This window comes from Cydia strobilella, chromosome 1, assembly GCF_947568885.1.
Source record: "Cydia strobilella chromosome 1, ilCydStro3.1, whole genome shotgun sequence".
NCBI classification, from domain to species: domain Eukaryota; kingdom Metazoa; phylum Arthropoda; class Insecta; order Lepidoptera; family Tortricidae; genus Cydia; species Cydia strobilella.
In genome coordinates, this window is record NC_086041.1 from 25,293,964 (window position 1) to 25,309,777 (window position 15,814).

General features: G+C 38.1%; 1 protein-coding gene across 1 annotated transcript in view; it reads right to left on the reverse strand.

Annotated features, from left to right (window-relative positions):
* Positions 1-13,421, reverse strand: part of LOC134742712 (protein decapentaplegic) — a 48,289-nt gene extending 34,868 nt beyond the window's left edge. Inside the window, exon 1 of the mRNA XM_063675911.1 lies at positions 13,144-13,421. The gene's annotated coding sequence lies outside the window, so the exon portion shown is untranslated. The remainder of the gene's footprint in view (positions 1-13,143) is intronic.
* Positions 13,422-15,814: the final 2,393 nt, after the last annotated feature.

Genomic DNA, 15,814 nt, shown 5'->3' on the forward strand with positions numbered 1-15,814 from the left:
TGAGGCCCTGCCCTGGTGGAAGCTTGAAGAACACGATGTACCTAAGTGATGTAAATTAAAATTATTAAGACTTTTCACTTGGTATTGGTAACTATAGTTAAATCAAATCTTGTCAGTAGGAAAAGGCGCGAAATTAAAATTTTCCTAGGGGCGATAATCCTTTGCGCCTACATTTTTTTAAAATTTGCCGCCTTTTTAGGGTTCTGTACCCAAAGGGTAAAAACGGGACCCTATTACTAAGACTCCGCTGTCCGTCTGTCCGTCCGTCTGTCCGTCTGTCTGTCTCTCACCACTTCACCAGGCTGTATCTCGTGATCTGTGATAGCTAGACAGCTGAAATTTTCACAGATGATGTATTTCGGTTGCCGCTATAACAACAAATACTAAAAATAGAATAAAATAGAGATTTAAGTGGGGCTCCCATACAACAAACGTGATTTTTGACCGAAGTTAAGCAACGTCGGGCGGGGTCAGTACTTGGATGGGTGACCGTTTTTATAGTTAATGGTACGGAACCCTTCGTGTGTGAGTCCGACTCACACTTGGCCGGTTTTTTTACTGACATGATTTGCTTGACCTATAAAATAACTATACCTATATGTACTTAAGTTCTTAACAAAAAAAATACAAGAAAAATAATTGCTTGATAAATCCAAATCTAAATAATAATAATAATAATTCCCCCGCGGGGACAACTTGTGGCGAGCTGACGGTGAGTGGCGACACCGCGGACCCCTATTCCAGAGCGCCCTGTCATCTGGCCCTCGCCTCTGTGCTTGCCTTTGACATGCCGGCCAGAGTGGAGTCGCAAGAGCGGGATATATGCTCCAGGTTGGAAGTGTAAAATGTCATAACGCCGGCGGCCTGCCGAACGGATTACCGGGAACTGGCTACCGCAGACTCACCTCTCGACAACCTTACAGCCACTCTGAAGTGTTGCACTGTGCGTGCCGCCGTTGTAGGGCCCACTAAATGAGTTGGCGAGTCACCACGCTGTCTTTCACAATTTTAAGACTGACTGTCACGGCAGGTGTCCGCTAGTCTCCTCCCATAACTCATTATCCAGTCCATCCAACTTGCATATCAATAGCCTATGACCTTAGTTGCCATCGCAGCACAAAAGTGCTACACTGCAATAGTCTTTGCACCTGGCGGGGACCATCTCTGGATGTATCATATTGTGCGCTCGGGGATGGTATCCGCCACGTGTATCCCTTGCTTTTAGATTAAATTGTCTTAAAGGGCCTCTGCGCTGTTGGCTTCGGCCCCACGCACGTCTCTCAAAGGTCCGGGACCCCATGGTCCCGAGATATGGTAAAGACATACAAATCATAATCCAATTATTCGTGTCAAAATTTTTAATGTAATATGCACTGAAAAATCTCAGATTTCTTAATTTGAATATATATAACCTCATTTTCTCCAAGTTGCCTAATTAGGGATTTCACGATATGAGTGGTTGGGCAGCGGTGGAGCCAAGCCGTCTGCCTCCCACGGGCGGTCGCGTCCTGCCCGCTGACTCACCAATTCACGTCTCATACCCGTAATTAGACCATTAGCACGCACGCAGCGCTCAAATGCTCAATTAGATCAACGACCGTCGGGAAGATTACGTCCCGTGTTGGCTTCAATGATACTCGGGATAAAATGTCCGCAATTGACAGTTCCCCATGTTCAGTTTGGATAAAAGCATTGTTTTCAAACTGTTTTTCCAATTTTTATTTGCTACGATTCCAGGCACATGAAATTCTAATGTTTTAATATGAATGGGCTAGATAATGATAAAAGATCCTGATGGGCTAGAATAAATAGCGAACACATTTTTTTTCACCTGGACTCTTTTTGTGGCGACTGGCGGGAGCATGCACAAGACCGTGACGAGTGGCGGAAGACAGGGGAGGCCTTTGCCCAGCAGTGGGACACAATGTAGGCTATTAAAAAAATATATGTTAATACTCGTATTAATCTCATTTCTCGGGCTGAATTTCAAGGCTAAGTTGTTGACTATGTTTTTTCAATTTCCACTGAGTTTAGGTGTTATGAATCATTAAAATATTTAAGAACCCTACATGCTCAGGTGGTTTATTTAGTACCTTCATAGTGAGGTAGCACTTTTATCAATTTTGCATTTGCATTATAAATAGCTACATCTCCCGGTAGCATACGTGGCCAAAGAAGGGAAGCAGATAACCAGATTACCAGATTGTAATAAAATGATGGACAATACTTGATGCGAGTTCATACATTTGAGAAGATACGGAATTCAATCCATTATAGATAAACAACGTCATTTAGGACGTCAATCGGTTATATTATTCGTCTATTGTATAATTTTACAATAAATATATTTATAGGTTAATTTTAATAATAGTTTACGGAACCCTAAAAACAATAAATAATATAATAGGTCAAGGTATAATATATTTTGTCTAGAACCTATGGAATCTGATTTCTATGAACTTCATTTATACAGAAGCTAATCTTGTTATCTTGGAGTCCGAATGCAACATACGTACGTTATGCGAGTACGAGCGAGATGCATAGAAAGTAAGTAAGTCACACGTTCTCGATAGCGTTTAATGTCAGCGCCTAACTGGTGGTAGCCACACAGACACGTGCCTACGCCTAATTTGTAACGTGCTGATTATTTATGGTCAGGCTTATTTACTTGCTTATACTAATTACGAGTAAAGTATCATCTTTGCTTTCATTTTCACTGAACAAGGACTCAATTTCAGTTCCCTTTAATTAGGAGTGATGCGTTAGCTTTCTGTCATAATAATAAAAACCTAGATAACTACATGATACGGTTGAAATTCGGCTGGCAGTTCAGAAATGCATGGAAAAGTTCCAATTGCATTGGCAGAAGTGCAGCTACCTAAATGAATGGGCTGATTGTTATCAAGCGGCGGCGGCGTCAGATTGAAAGTCGTGGACTAATTCCGTAAGGTGTGGCTCAAGATCATGTGTGAATGCGGCTGCATTTAATGTTTAACGGCCTGCTGCGTAGCCTAGTTGGTATTGACCTTGCCCGCGAAGCTGGAGGTCCTATGGGTTCGAATCTCGGTGAGGGCATTTATTTGTGATGAGCAAGGGTGGTTGTTTCTAAGTGGATATTTTCTATAACATTTCTCGATATACATGTACACACCCTTATTTAGTCACCACAAGCTTTATTTAGGGAATTTGGGACTACGTCGATCTGTATATAATTGTCCCCTCCTAAGACCCCGCGTACAAATTTTTGTACATATTCCACAATCTATTTTGAACTTTTGTTGAGTAACTAAGGGTTCCAAATTCAAAAACAAAACCAATGTTTCTGGGTCTCAGGAGGATAATATTTATATATTTTAAGGGTTCCGTACCTCAAAAGGAAAAAACGGAACCCTTCTTATAGAATCACTTTGTTGTCCGTCCGTCTGTCTGTCTGTCAAGACCCTTTATCGTGGGAACGCGTGGAGGTATCCAGTTGAAATTTAAACCATATATTGAATCTCTAAAAAAATCAAACTTCTAAGTTAACGTAAAAAAAGATACGGCCGTTTATTCGCCAAAAAATGTATATTTCGACACTCTCAAGGGAATCAAAATTGATAGGGTACTTCTCGTTGACCTAGAACTATGAAATTTGGCAAGTAATATCGTCTTACACTACAAATACAGGGAAAAATCTAAAAAGTTTAAAATTGTAAAAATGAATTGTTCAATTTGTACGGAACCCTCGGTGGGCGAGTCCGACTCGCACCTGGTCGGTTTTTTATTTTTGTCAGAGTTGTTCGCCACGTCTACACTGCCTGCTCCAAAACCTCTTTCTTCTTCTCTGTCTTCTCACAACCAGACCAATGGTTGTAAAACGCAAATAACCGTATTTTTTTACAGGATTTACATTTCTTGGCTTTGAACAGCTCTTAAACTGTAGTATATTTTGGAACACAGTGAATAATCTGAATATATAATATTTAATCTGCTTTCATTTGACACCCCACGCCTGGATGTGCAATGCAAAAATACTTATATGCAGTATTCGCAAGGAAGCGAGAGTACCTCATTTTGATGACGGCATTACGCTGAAGTAGATGGCCTGCGCCGCTGCCTCTAGGCAGTTTTGGGGTCCCAAATGTCCCAATATTATGCCCAAAATAACATACTAAAACTTAATTAGACTGGGATATGGACCGTGAATACCTTTTGTATGTTTGTTTATTTGATTATTATTATGTTTATTATAAAAAAAGTATGACATGTATCTCTAAAAATAATTAAAATCAAAATTACAAAAATATGTATTGTATTGTTTTCGAGCTCCCGATATTTCGAGGTAATCACACCTAGTCGATAGAGGTCTAATGAAACTAACCGTGAATCATTCAAAACTTAACATACCTACTAAAAGTTGGTTACCAGCTCTGGGTACCTAGCCAAGATGCCAACCGTTTGAGCTCTCTGCACTGCATGTCTCTCCATCGCACTAATATACGTACTTAGAGTGATAAGAGAGACAGAAAGCGTTTCTTTGTCGTAGTGCAAACGATGCATCTTGGCTAGACCCCCTGAACTATGTTCCTACTTAGGAAGAGCAAGCGCCTTAAAAAACCCTTTTTAAAAAACCGGCCAAGTGCGAGTCGGACTCGCGCACCGAGGGTTCCGTACTTTTTAGTATTTGTTGTTATAGCGGCAACAGAAATACACCATCTGTGAAAATTTCAACTGTCTAGGTATCACGGTTCATGAGATACAGCCTGGTGACAGACAGACAGATGGACAGACGGACGGACAGACGGACAGCGGAGTCTTAGTAATAGGGTCCCGTTTTTACCCTTTGGGTACGGAACCCTAAAGTGATAAAAAAAGTAAAAAAGGCGGGATCGGAAAATACTTACTGAATTGGATAGCTAGTGTAAATTGTGTTTGACTAATAAATACAAGAAACACGTATCTACGCTATAAAATTGAGTTCTTCTAGTGAAGAAAATATAAATGTTCCTGGCAAAAATACATCGCTTTCTTTCAACAATAAAATTGTCCTCATAAATAAAATATTAATAAAAAATAAATATAAAAAATAAAAAAATATAAATAAAATAAAAATAATAAAATATAAATATTAATTTCTATTAAAGTACTTATAGTTATGCAAATGTTTTCTTATTTCCTCGCGGTAGTCGTGAAAAGCACTATGTAAGGCCTCGGCCGGAACCGCTAAAGATGAATGCCCTTTCATAAAATACCAGACACGATAGGTTTCTGAACAAAAAATATTTTTTATTTCCATACAAAAAAAAGATGACGCCATAACTCCTCTCCTTTTTTTTGGTGCTTCGGGTCAAATTGATTTATATGGACTAAAGATCAATCGTGGCGATTTTTATAGCTTCAACACAACTTGCAGCATTTTACTGAATTTCGGGATGAGCCGCCAGAACTATTTAAGGTATTTTTTTGGACAAACTCATTCAAACTTTTACACATAGGTACCAAAATTGTTTGTACAGAATGATTCTAAGACAATTCCCTATAACCTATAAGTATCTCCTCATCATTGGTATTTTTGGAACGTAGCATGTTGCTGATTTGCATTTGAAGCCACCAGACGAAGCCTGCGACGCGGATTTCTTACATGTAATGTAACTTGATTATTTTTTAAGATTTTCTCAATTTCTGTATCTTTTTTTTATGTGGTGTGCACATTTTTATTGTTTTGTGTGAATAAATGAACTTTGAGTATCTTGTATAGTTCCAAATTTCCCCACATTGTATAATGGTAAAAAAACACAACCTGTATAAAATAGCAGATATTCTACTCAACGATGTGGTTCTGGTTAGTTAGCTTGCTATCGAACCGGTCCACGCACATGCTCCCGAGTCCCGACATGCGTAGGTAGGTACCTACTCGTAGGTATAAAGATAACGTACTCGTAGGTATAAGGTAAGGTATAATGATAAAGGGGACGGACTGAAAATCAGCGCTGCGCAGTCAATGTGTAATGAAATGGCGGACGCAGCATATGCTGAGCCCGTTCCTTTTGTCGCCCACGCAATTATTTTTTTAAGGCCGTTCAATGGGTTTGCCGCAGTCACTGTCACATTTCGCAAAAAAGAACGAGAAAGATCATGCGCGCCAAGTGTCAATTATGATCGTATTTTGTCGATTTTTATTTATTTTAAAATCGTTACCTTACAATATCGAAATTCGAAAGCTATCAAATTACTATTTAAGTTAAGATTGTTTTTTCTTCTTTTTTTGTTTATAGTATCACATAATCAATAACCGAGTAATGTTGGATTAAAAGTCCGAGTTAGAGGTTACTTTGGGAATTAATTATATCGAGCGAAGTGTCATAATTCGTGTATCGGAAGCTATGTTATTAAAGACTAGCTGTGCCCGCGGCTCCGCTCGCGTGGAATTCGGTCTGTGTCAGTAAGCGGCTAATTCACCCCTAATTTCTCTCACTCTCCCCTGGAGGCGGAACTTAAAGTTGACAGATAGATACGCTAGAGGATTGTAGTCCAGATAAAATATTTTACAATTACGTATCGCTAAATAAAACTGCACTCCAACTTTCGCCCCTATTCAAAATTAAATTGATTCAGCGGTTTGAGCGTGAAGGGCAATTCAAAAAAAGTATTTTTTTCATATTTTTGGGTATTATTATAATATTATTATTATTATATTATATTGTTTAATACACTAGCAGCTGGAAGCTGATGCGTGTATATCACTGCAATTGTTTTTTTTTACTATTAGGTATATATTTCGGAATGGTATCATTTTGATATCATAAATGAATTCGGCATCCCTGATTTATTCGAAACCGATACCAAACTTGGCCTAGTAGCTTAAATGATATAGATATCAAGATAAAGTTGAGACCCCCCCCCCCCCCCCTCCTCTACATATTTACACACAAATCTTGGTGGCTTGGTGAAATCTTTTGTTCACGCAACGCCGTATTTTAGGACCTGCACCTTCTTCGACTAAATCGAGTGTAGTGACAACCCCGCCCCTTAGGGGTTGAATCATGATAGCATATAACCTGGCCGGAGATTTTCTCGACAGATTAGTAAAGTTTGCATCAAAATCCGTTCAGCCGTTTTATACATATAGAGGTCCATTGGTAGGTACCTATAGAGGTCCTGCCTTGGAAACGTCTATTTTGGCATCGCTCAACAATGTGCTGGGTAGTTTGGTCTTCAAGGCCGCAGTCACACAACGGGCTCTCTTTCCATCCCCAAGACAAACTTTCATCCCCTTTTCAACCCCCTGAGGGGTTAAATTTCCAAAAGCGGTTACTTTTTTTGTAATCGTCTATTATGCCTTCCTAAAAAAGTTTCAAAGCATTTGTATTGGATTCAAACTTTCAACCCCCGTTTAACCCCGTTAGGGGACGAATTTTTGAAAACGCTGTAATCACTTTTCCTGTATTATAATAATATGCCCATATATAAGTACAAAGTTTCAAAAGTAAAACGCACTCGAAAAAAACTGACCTCCATACAAACTTTCAACCTCTTTTTCTTCACAGGGGATGAGTTTTCAAAAACGCTGAAATTAGTGTTCTTGTATTTTTATAATATATCTTTTTACGAAGTTTCAAATTGCTAGCTTAAAATAAATCTTGAACCCCATACAAATTTACATCCCCTTTTTAACCCCCTTAGGGGTGAAATATCTCTAATTTTTATAGCCTATCCTGGCCGTGGATTTTTTCGACAGATTAGTAAAGTTTGCATCAAAATCCGTTCAACCGTTTTCATTTGATGCGCGGTCAAATAAACAGACAAACAGATAAACAGACAAACAGACAAATAGTTATTTGTTATACAAGGGTGCAAAGTTGTATTTTACCCGCGAGTGTGGAAATGAAACATGAGCAAGCGAAAGGATTCTATAGTTGAACCACGAGCGAAGCGAGTGGTTCTAAAATAGAATCCTGAGCGTAGCGAGTGTTTCAACACACGAGAAGTAAAATACATTTGCACCCGTGTGTAACACAAAACTTTTCCCCTCACTATAGCGAGGAAAGTGCAACATCCACAGGCGTTAGATCATCTTCATCACTGGAATCACTAATTTTTTTACGATATTATAACAGAAAACACTAGAAATTCTGATTTTTACGTGAGTCGGTGAGAATAACATCAAAAATTTTGTTGACAATGTTGACATTTCTGTTCTGACGTATGAAATGTCAACGATGCGTTTTGAAATTGCATCGACTCAACTTGTGCATTCAGAATTATATTTAACACCATTATAAAAAATCTAACGTTTCTTATGGAATTTTAAGGACTTAAAATTATTAAATAAAGCTAAATTTGGTATTTTTTATTACATTCTCAAACCATTTATTTAATGATAATTAATATCGAACGAACCATTATTATGAGCGTTTTACGTTTTGTTATCTGTCAAGCTACTTAAACACGCTCCATCCAAGGTCAAATTACTTTCCCCACTAGTGGATAAAATGCGTTTTTCCCCGCTTGTTTTAAAGGATAATAGACGGCTTTCCGAGCTAGTGAGGGTAAAAATTCTAAAAACTGTTGGAACGTGTTCTGTTATCGATTCTAAGTATCCCCAGCCAATTTTTTTTTCGAATATCTTCCATGTACAGACTCGACCCTATTACCTATATAATATAGTCAAGAATTACATATATTTTTTTCACGTCTACGAATATCAAATCAACGCCTCTTAGAAAAACATGATCATAGTTGAAATTTTTCGCCTTCTGGCATAGGGAACGGCCTTAATGTTATATTTTGTAAACGATCAGATTTTTTTTGTGTGTGGCAATAAATGGTTTTTTAATCTTCTTCTTCTCATCATATTTGCGTCCACTGCTGAACATATGTCTCAGGGATGGATTTCCAATGTGCTCTGAATGCAGCGCCTCTATGCCAGGTCGGCCCTGCCGTCTTTCTAAATGTCGCCCGACCATCATGCTCGCGGTTTTCCGTCCCTTCGGCTTCCCAGTCTAGGTCTTCTTATTCTTATATAATAGCCTCTGATAGTTTTACATATGGAGGTAGTTACATTTGTACAAAAATATGTCACCCCTCTAGTCTAGTGTGTTCAATGTTCAATAAAGACTTTCAACAAAAACTACTACTACTAGTCTACTACCACAATAATTGTAATACTGTGCTACTACTATATACATTTTGAAAATGGCGCCCACTAATGAATAAAGGTTGGGGGGGTTTTTTTTTACTATAGTAATATGGGTACTAAATGAAAGCTAGTGAAAAGACCATTTCAAAAATATATGTAAATAGTCTGGTTTTTTGTTTGCTTTAATAATAGTTGCAGTTTAATGTAACAGAAAATTTTACTTTTTTTCAACTTGATGTACTTTTCTTATTTTTGGTTATATCTGGTTAATTATTTTTTAACGTTATACATATAAAGGATATTCACAGTCACTTGGTATGTCTTTTGGAATGATCCATTCAGTCATTTTCAATTTAGAGCAGTTCAAAATCAACTGTTGATTGTGAAATTTTTGAACTTTTTCTAATAATTTGTTAGACGTAAGACGCTTGTCATTGTCATCTCATATATTTGTGTTCAGGGGTCGTAGCACGGTACGCTTATCACACGCTTATCACCATACCTGTCACGTTCTAACAAGTATGTGAGTGCGAAAGTGACGGACTTAGTGATAGGGGAACCATGCTGCGCGGCCAGGACATCACACTGAATGCCCTGATACCAAATATGTCCATGTTCGCGACGACATGAGCGAAAATCGATTTCCAGAAGACTTCTACACCAAAAACCGCCGTACTAATTGGCCGCTTCGCTTCGCGTTCGCGAGTTGTTCGCCTACGTAAGACGCAACCTTCAGCCGTTTTTGAGTTCTCGAAACACCCTATCTACACTGAGCATAATACGATGTGCTATTAGCCGGCTATCGTTATGCGTACAATTTTTGATTTATTGGGTACTTAAATCTTACATTATTTATAAGTACCTATATTACGTTAAAAAAATAAGCTATTAATCAGTGAGAATCTTGACAATCACAAAGGCACAGTACCGTAGGTGACAGTAGTAAAATTGCTGGATAGTAAGATATTCAATTTCCCTCTTAAATACATACAAGTATAATAAATTATATAATTATACGTAAGTTTGTAAGTACAAGTTAGGAATTGGAAGGTAAACCTATAGAGAAAAAGACAGAAAGCAATCAAATATGTACAATAATCAAAAAACAGGTGAGGGTCAGACTCAGAAAGAGACTGGTATCATATTTAGTCGTAGGTGTATATAGGTATGACATGAATGATGGAGAAGGAAGATAAGCTTTTTAAAGTCCGTGCCAATTCGCTATGTTTTCTTACACTGTTTGACCTGCGCAGCTACCGGAGCAAAAAAAGCTTCGACAAGAGAGAGGTATTACCGTTACAACATTTCGCGCAACATACGCGCAGAAAGTTGTGGTAGGTTATGTGCCTACTCATTTAGGTACCTAACTTACCAAACTATTTACAATAGTTATTTGTTATACAAGGGTGCAAAGTTGTATTTTACCCGCGACGGTGGAATTGAAACACGAGCAAGCGAAAAGACTCTATAGTTGAACCACGAGCGAAGCGAGTGGTTCTAAAATAGAATCCTGAGCGTAGCGAGTGTATCAACACGCGAGAAGTAAAATACATTTGTACCCGTGTGTAAGACAAAACTTTTCACCTCACTATAGCGAGGAAAGTGCAACATCCACAGGCGTTAGATCATCTTTATCACTGGAATCACTCATTTTTTACGATATTATAACAAAAACTCTGGAAATTCTGTATTTTCACGTGAGAAGTTCTTCTTCTTCTTTTAAAATTATGGCTTCAGCCCAGTGGGACTATTTCGCCAGTATCAAGGTATTGAGAGGTTTACAAACGACAAAAATTGTACGGTTGTACAAGACAGTGTACGGTGATTTGTTAGCTCTTGTAAATCGATAGCTAGTCTTTACAAGAAGCACGTGGACTACCGGCCGTTGACTCCAAGATGGTGGTTAAACGCGCTTCAAAATTAATTCTCCATTCACTGCACACTACCACATTAGTTTACTGTATAATAAGCTATCGATATTACACTTTAAACAATATTAATAAGCAAAAAACAAAGTAATTAATCACGATGCTAACTATCAAGATGGCGCTCGAACCGGAAGTCACGTGAGAAGTTCTCTTCTTCTTCTTCTTTTAAAATTATGGCTTCAGCCCAGTGGGACTATTTCGCCAGTATCAAGGTATTGAGAGGTTTACAAACGACAAAAATTGTACGGTTGTACAAGACAGTGTACGGTGATTTGTTAGCTCTTGTAAATCGATAGCTAGTCTTTACAAGAAGCACGTGGACTACCGGCCGTTGACTCCAAGATGGTGGTTAAACGCGCTTCAAAATTAATTCTCCATTCACTGCACACTACCACATTAGTTTACTGTATAATAAGCTATCGATATTACACTTTAAACAATATTAATAAGCAAAAAACAAAGTAATTAATCACGATGCTAACTATCAAGATGGCGCTCGAACCGGAAGTTATTAAGTAAAAATTTTGTTGACAATGTTGACATTTCTGACGTATGAAATGTCAATGATGCGTTTTGAAATTGCATCGACTCAACTTGTGCGTTCAGAATTATATTTAACATCATTATTAAAAAACAAGTTTCTTATGGAACTTTAAGGTTTATGACATAAAATCATTAAATAAAGTTAAATTTGGTATTTTTTATTAGATTCTCAAACCATTTGTTTAATGATAATTAATATCGAACGAACCATTATTATGAGCGTTTTACGTTTTGTTATCTGTCAAGCTACTTAAACACGCTTCATCCAAGGTCAAATTACTTTCCCCACTAGTGGATAAAATGCGTTTTTCCCCGCTTGTTTTAAAGGATAAAAGACAACTTTCCGAGCTAGTGAGGGGAAAAACTTTTATTTATAATGTATTTATTAAGAGACAATCTAAGAGAAAAGTACAAGTATAACCTAATATGTCCAAAGGCAAATAACACGTTGTTCTGCAAAAGCGCTTTCTATACTTCCATACGTGTGTTTAATGCCCTACCTAACTATATTAAAATTTTAAATGATAATAAATTTAAGTACCAGTTAAAAAGGTTTCTTACAGACAATGTGTGCTAAGACCAGTTGTTACATGTGTATAGTTGTTAATTATTTTTAAGGCTATAAATTGTACGCTCGAAACGAGCAACTGTTGATACCATTTGATATAATGAACATCTTTATGTACCTACACAGTTTACAATAAATGAATTACTTACTTACTTACTATTCAAACGTAGCGGCCCCGTTTTTTAAATATAGTTGGTCAAACCAATTTGTCAGTAAATAGGAACAAAATAAACTATACCCATCCTTTTCTTTTGGGTGCTACTACTAGAGTAAGACAAAGATAGTATGATTCTCTCTGTCTATGTTTGAAATGAGACTACAGTCCTTACTATATCTATCGTTAAATTTAAATAATCAAATTTATTTAGCAGTGGCGCTAGTGAGCACGTTGATGGTCTCTTTAATGTCCAATTCAATTCGTTAGCTTCGCAAGTAGAGTAATTAGAAAAGCGGCCGCTCGTTGTTGGCTCAAATGCAGCTGACTCGATATATTTTTTTTGTATTCGATCTTTGTTTAGAATAATTTCATCTAATATTTTTAGATGTGTTTTAGATATAGTAGTAGTAGTAGTAGTTGTTGTAATCATTTTGTTGTACAACTTGTACAAAAATAGGTTCACAAAAAATGTACATAAATTGAGGAGCGGCCAAGGCGCTTCAAATATCTGAACACGCCTCTATTGTCAAGGCGCTAGAGTGCGTGTTCAGATATTTTGAGCACATTGGCCGCTCCGATATATCTGATGGAGACTGTACAAAGGCGAACTTATCCGTATAAGTACTGTTATATAGGTACTGTGTAAAATTAAATATTGACATCTATAGACATTTAATTCGAAAAACTTTTATTTAAAATAAGTAACAATTCCTAGTTTTGTAAGCATATATATGTACAAGTTAGGTCAGGTCTTATAACAGGTTAGAATGAAGGCGGAGGGGGGCGAAGGAGAGGCTGCGTAGTAGGTAGTAGGTAAATCTAGACATACGTTGCTCATGGCACGTCGTGGTGAGTGCGCCGGGGCGGCGGCGTCGCCGGGCCCGGCTCGGGCACACCGGGGGCGCGGGCTCTGAACGAAAGTTCGATGTGAGATCGAGCGCGGATATGTAAATATCGGCACATTTACAAGCGAAAGGGTTCACCAGAGCGGCGCACTAACGCAGCGCGGGAACCAGTCCGGCGAGATTCCTACGCTGTCTGCCGATAGAAAAATGCCGAGTCCATCACTTGACGCGGTGTGGTGCGCGACACGGCCGCTGCTCGACTGCCGCCGCCGCCCTCTCGCCGCAGCACCGCTGGTATATTTATCACTTAATTATTGAACTCGTCTGTGCAACAATTATGGAACAGCTCGCAACGCAACTCGGCTCCGGCAGGAGCTGAGAGGCGCTACCGCGTCTGCGCCGCACGTTGCGTCACGCGCCAGCGCGCCTGCCGGCCGCCGCCAGCGCAGGCCTTCAGATGTTAATCTACCTATGTAAACCACTAACCAATCCGATGCTCACCTGTTTTTAATTTTGAACATTAACCTCCAACTTGTATCTCATAAATACATATCTTCCTGCCTTTGTTTCCGTGGTATGTTCCGATGTTTATTCATAATAAACTGTAAATAGAACATGAATATAAACGCAGCTACCTACATGTTTACGTGACAGATACCACTTGATAAGCTTTAACTTATGACCTTACAACAACTGTTATTTATAATGTAAACAGTTCATGCCTACCTACTTGTTTAGATGGCACGGGTACCTACGTTATCTCGTGTATTCTGGAACAAGTTCATTTCGCTTCGGAGCTTTTATTACGTAAGTTGTTATCACAAATAAATCACTCTGCATCTACTTCCGAGCAAAATTTTAACAAACGTATCAAAGTAGGGTAGAGTGTCGATCAGTATTTGACAACCTGCTGCAGTTCGTATGGTTTTCGTGCACACGTTCGGACAGCACATCGAACCTGAGGTACCGTAGAAAGTTACAACTTTGCCTTTTCAACATACCTTTGCCCACCGCATCACATTTCAGTAGAAGCGAAATATCTTAAAACTAGTAACAGATACACCTCCCTTTCAATCTGTGGTTTATAGCTAATCATATTGCTGGCCTATTAGTTGACGTGTGCCTAACTTCAGTCACGCGTGAGCCGGCTTCAGTGAGGACGTGTTTTTTGGCGGGCTTGTATGAAGAATCGCAATTTTTTTTATGACTGCCCACATAAGTTTGGAGGTGAATTACTGAACTTAGTGACTTAATACCTATACGAAAAAACTATGCCATGTTTATTTTGGATTATAGGCTTGGAGTTATGACCATAAAGTTGATAATCGCGGAGTTAAGAGACTGTAAGTAAAAGTAGGCAATCTTGAAATTTCTTCGCCCGCCTGTTTAAGACCCATTTTCTACAGTACAGAAACTTATTTCGACTATGGTTAGCTCACTCACACAAAGAAGAGTATGTCAATATGTTATTGTCACAGATAAGTAATGCAATATGGACCAACAAACTTGAAAAAAAGTAAAAGACTGCAAAAAGCGGGCAAAGTTGTACAATTTTACGGTACTTGTTAGGGTTATAGCTTTAAGTTTTTGATAGAAACCAACTCCTCCGTCGGCTATCTTTAATTTTATGGCGGCCATTTTGAATTATACGTATATCATTAATATCTCGAGTTTTAAATAACGTAGAATCACAAACTTAGTGTCTAAAATATACATATTTGGGGTCAAGGAATTCAACTAGATATTTTTTAGAGCCGAGTTCCCAAAGGATATCAAACAGAACCCTGTTCCTAAGCTTCCGCTATCCATCCGGCTGTCTGCGTAACAACAAGCTAGACTATTCAAATTTTTTACAGAAGTTGTTTTTCTATTGCTGCTTTAAAGTACATTCATAAAAATAAAAATAAATTAAAAATTAAACAGTGCTCTCATACATGAAACGTAATTTTATGGCGTTTTTTTACCCGCCATTAACAATCGGTAAGTATATGTGACGTTTTCTACTAAAAGGTACCACATTGTCGCTTGTTGATAAGGTTGATTTCGACAAACGACAATAAGTACCCTTTTGGTTGAAAATGGCACATATCTCTAGAACCGTAACATGTAGACACTTGAAATTTCCGCAGATTATGTATTACTATAGCCTCTATAATAACTAGTAATAAAAATATAATAACGTTAATAAAAGTTGTTTTAACATAACAAACGAAATATATAAATAAACACCAATTTTGTATTTTCAAGTAATTTAGTAACTGAGTTAACGGTAATAGTTATTTGTTATACAAGGGTGCAAAGTTGTATTTTAACCGCGAGTGTGGAATTGAAACACGAGCAAGCGAAAGGATTCTATAGTTGAACCATGAGCGAAGCGAGTGGTTCTAAAATAGAATCCTGAGCGTAGCGAGTGTTTCAACACACGAGAAGTAAAATACATTTGCACCCGTGTGTAACACAAAGCTTTTCCCCTCACTATAGCGAGGAAAGTGCAACATCCACAGGCGTTAGATCATCTTCATCACTGGAATCACTAATTTTTTTACGATATTATAACAGAAAACACTAGAAATTCTGATTTTTACGTGAGCCGGTGAGAAGAACAGTAAAATTTTTGTTTACAATGTTGACATTTCTGTTCTGACGTATGAAATG